This window comes from Salvelinus namaycush, chromosome 20, assembly GCF_016432855.1.
Source record: "Salvelinus namaycush isolate Seneca chromosome 20, SaNama_1.0, whole genome shotgun sequence".
Taxonomy (NCBI): Eukaryota; Metazoa; Chordata; class Actinopteri; order Salmoniformes; family Salmonidae; genus Salvelinus; species Salvelinus namaycush.
Window position 1 is genome coordinate 53,493,488 of NC_052326.1, and position 4,908 is coordinate 53,498,395.

Consider the following 4,908-nt stretch of genomic DNA (forward strand, 5'->3'; position numbering starts at 1 on the left):
GGAATTTTGTCTCTGAGTGAAACAGAACTCCTTCTACAGCACTTTTCATGATAGGGAGTCAGATTTCAGACATCTTGGCCCCTGATCTGGAGTCAGTTTAAAGGTCCCTGTAAATGCTATGGAGAAACAGACACTTCTTACGTCTTCCCCTGGATGTCAGTACGTGATGACGCTTTGAATGGAGTCGATTGCGCAATCAGTGCCTCTATAAATCACCAAATACCGGAAGTAACTTTCTTTGGCTGCCTGCGCCTGGCGCACGAAGGATGTCGGACTCGCCTCCTTCCAACCTGTTGTTTAGCCAGTAATATTTCTCCGGTCATGTTTTTACTCGTTATAGGTGTTAACAACATCATAAGGTAGTTAATTTGAACCGTTTTATAGCAATTTATATCCGTTTAGTGCGATTTTGAGGCATTTCTTTCTGAGACACTTTGAACCGCTGGGCACGTTTCCAGTTCGTGCCGAACGTTAGTGGGCATTTCCACATGGCAAGAGGACAGCTTTCGACCAAAAGACGATTAGACCCAAGAAAGGATTCATTGCCCAAGATTCTGATGGAAGAACAGCTCAAAGTAAGAACAATTTATTATGATAAATCGTGTTTCTGTCGAAAAATGTGAAACGCTTATGCCGCCATTTTGTTAGGTGTAGCTTCGCTTGGCGCAACCTGTATTGAAAAGTAAGGATAATTAAAAAAAATGTAATTCAGCGATTGTATTAAGAATTAAATTGTCTATCAATCGCTGTCCACCCTGTATTTTTTAGTCAAGTTTATGAGTATTTATGTATAAGACTAGATCACTGTCTAATATGGCGCACGACATTTTCTGACCAGCTGGGCTACTTTTGTCATTGTCTAACCATGATTTTGGTGGCTAAATATGCACATTTTCGAACAAACTCTATATGTATGTTGTAATATGATGTTACAGGAGTGTCATCTGAAGAATTCTGAGAAGGTTAGTGAAAAAATTAATATATTTTGGCGATATTTACGTTATCGCTCTCTTTGGCTAGAATCAATGCTCTGGTAATGTTTGCACATGTGGTATGCTAATATAACGATTTATTGTGTTTTCGCTGTAAGACACTTAGAAAATCTGAAATATTGTCTGTATTCACAGGATCTGTGTCTTTCAATTAGTGTATGCTGTGTATTTTTACGAAATGTTTTATGATTAGTAATTAGGTAATACACGTTGCTCTGTGTATTTATTCTAGTCGAGTTGTGATGGTGGGTGCAATTGTAAACTATGATTTATACCTGAAATATGCACATTTTTCTAACAAAACCTATCCTATACCATAAATATGTTATCAGACTGTCATCTGATGAGGTTTTTTCTTGGTTAGTGGCTATCAATATCTTTATTTGGCCGAATTGGTGATAGCTACTGGTGGAGAGAGAAAATGGTGGACAAAGAAAAATGGTGTCTTTTGCTAACGTGGTTAGCTAATAGATTTACATATTTTGTCTTCCCTGTAAAACATTTTAAAAATCTGAAATGGTGGCTTTATTCACAAGATCTGTATCTTTCATTAGGTGTCTTGGACTTGTGATTTAATGATATTTAGATGCTACTATTTAATTGTGACGCTATGCTAGCGATGCTACTCAGTGTGGGGGGGGTGGGGGGTGCTCCCGGACCCGGGGTAGATACTCGTGAAAGGTTAAGTGTCTCTCCCGATCCCAGGCCCTGGCAGAGCTGTGCAGATCCAGGACAGCTAAGCCCTGGAGGAATACGCAGATTCAAAGAGGAGTCCGTAATTTGCTTTCTAATGGTCATGATCTTTTCCTCAAAGAAGTTCATGAATTTATTACTGCTGAAGTGAAAGCCATCCTCTCTTGGGGAATGCTGCTTTTTAGTTAGCTTTGCAACAGTATCAAAAATAAATGTTGGATTGTTCTTATTTTCCTCGATTAAGTTGGAAAAGTAGGATGATCGACCAGCAGTGAGGGCTCTTCGGTACTGCACGGTACTGTCTTTCCAAGCTAGTCGGAAGACTTCCAGTTTGGTGTGGCGCCATTTCCGTTCCAATTTCCTGGAAGCTTGCTTCAAAGCTCGGGTATTTTCTGTATACCAGGGAGCTAGTTTCTTATGACAAATGTTTTTCGTTTTTAGGGGTGCAACTGCATCTAGGGTATTGCACAAGGTTACATTGAGTTCCTCAGTTAAGTGGTTAACTGATTTTTGTCCTCTGACGTCCTTGGGTAGGCAGAAGGAGTCTGGAAGGGCATCAAGGAATTTTTGTGTTGTCTGAGAATTTATAGCACGACTTTTGATGCTCCTTGGTTGGGGTCTGAGCAGATTATTTGTTGCGATTGCAAACGTAATAAAATGGTGGTCCGATAGTCCAGGCTTATGTGGAAAAACATTAAGATCTACAACATTTATTCCATGGGACAAAACTAGGTCCAGAGTATGACTGTGGCAGTGAGTAGGTCCAGAGACATGTTGGACAAAACCCACTGAGTCGATGATGGCTCCGAAAGACTTTTGGAGTGGGTCTGTGGACTTCTCCATATGAATATTAAAATCACCAAAAATTAGAATATGATCTGCTATGACTACAAGGTCTGATAGGAATTCAGGGAACTCAGAGAGGAACGCTGTATATGGCCCAGGAGGCCTGTAAACAGTAGCTATAAAAAGTGATTGAGTAGGCTGCATAGATTTCATCGACTAGAAGCTCAAAAGACGAAAACGTCTTTTTTTTTTTTGTAAATTGAAATTTGCTATCGTAAATGTTAGCAACACCTCCGCCTTTGCGGGATGCACGGGGGATATGGTCACTAGTGTAACCAGGAGGTGAGGCCTCATTTAACACAGTAAATTCATCAGGCTTAAGCCATGTTTCAGTCAGGCCAATCACATCAAGATTATGATCAGTGATTAGTTAATTGACTATGACTGCCTTTGAAGTGAGGGATCTAACATTAAGTAACCCTATTTTGAGATGTGAGGTATCACGATCTCTTTCAATAATGGCAAGAATGGAGGAGGTCTTTATCCTAATGAGATTGCTAAGGCGAACACCGCCATGTTTAGTTTTGCCCAACCTAGGTCGAGGCACAGACACGGTCTCAATGGGGTTGGCTGAGCTGACTACACTGACTGTGCTAGTGGCAGACTCCACTAAGCTGGCAGGTTGGCTAACAGCCTGCTGCCTGGCGTGCACCCTATTTCATTGTGGGGCTAGAGGAGTTAGAGCCCTATCTATGTTGGTAGATAAGATGAGAGCACCCCTCCAGCTAGGATGGAGTCCGTCACTCCTCAGCAGGTCAGGCTTGGTCCTGTTTGTGGATGAGTCCCAGAAAGAGGGCCAATTATCTACAAATTCTATCTTTTGGGAGGGGCAGAAAACAGTTTTCAACCAGCGATTGAGTGCTGAGACTCTGCTGTAGAGCTCGTCACTCCCCCTAACTGGGAGGGGGCCAGAGACAATTACTCGATGCCGACACATCTTTCTAGCTGATTTACACGCTGAAGCTATGTTGCACTTGGTGACCTCTGACTGTTTCATCCTAACATCGTTGGTGCCGACGTGGATAACAATATCTCTATACTCTCTACACTCGCCAGATTTAGCTTTAGCCAGCACCATCTTTAGATTAGCCTTAACGTCAGTAGCCCTGCCCCCTGGTAAACAGTGTATGATCGCTGGGTGATTCGTTTTAAGTCTAATACTGCAGGTAATGGAGTCGCCAATGACTAGGGTTTTCAATTTGTCAGAGCTAATGGTTGGAGCCTTCGGCGTCTCAGACCCCGTAGCGGGAGGAGTAGAGACAAGAGAAGACTCAGCCTCAGACTCCGACTCGCTACATAATGGGGAGAACCGGTTGAAAGTTTCTGTCGGCTGAATGAGCGACACCAGTTGAGCATTCCTACAGCATTTCCCTCCAGAAGCCATGAGAAAGTTGTCCGGCTGCGGGGACTGTGCGGGGGGGTTTATACTAACGTTACTATCTGTACTTACTGGTGGCACAGGCGCTGTTTCTTCCTTTCCTACACTGAAATTACCCTTGCCTAACGATTGCGTCTGAAGCTGGGCTTGTAGCACAGCTATCCTCGCCGTAAGGCGATCGTTCTCCTGTATATTATGAGTACAGCGACTGCAATTAGAAGACATCATGTTAATGTTACTACTTAGCTTCGGCTGTTGAAGGTGCTGACGAACCATGTCCAGATAAAGCGTCCGGAGTGAAAAAGTTGAATGAGGGAAAAAAGTTGCGATGGAAAAACTAAAAATATAAACGGTAATTAAAAAGAAAAAAAAAAAAAACGTAAAGTTGTCAGCTAGCAAAGTAAAGTTGGCAGCAAAACGCACAGCAACAAAACTCACAGCAACATGAAATGATTGGTATTCATATGAAAAAATATTAAATGAGCCCTACACAATGAATTTAAACAGAAAACAGACAGCTTTATCTGGGACGCTAAACCAGACAGGATACAGTGTGCCTATCTATATTTATCCATTTGTAAATTTGTATTTAAACAGGTAAGTTGTCTGAGAACACATACTCATTTACAGCAACAACCTGGGGAATAGTTACAGGGGAGAAGAGGGGGGATGAATGAGCCAATTCTAAAACGGGGATGATTAAGTGGCCATGATGGTATGAAGGACAGATTGGGAATTTAGCCAGGACACTGTGGTTAACACCCCTACTCTTGCGATCAGTGCCATGGGATCTTTAGTGACCACAGAGAGTCAGGACACCCATGTAACGTCCCATCCAAAAGACGGCACCCTACTGCCTTTGGTCATTGGGATATGTTTTAGACAAGAGGAAAGGGTGCCTCCTACTGACCCTCCAACACCACTTGCAGAAGCATCTGTTCTCCCATCCAGGGACTTACCAGGACCAACCCTGCTTAGCTTAGCTTCAGAAGCAAACCA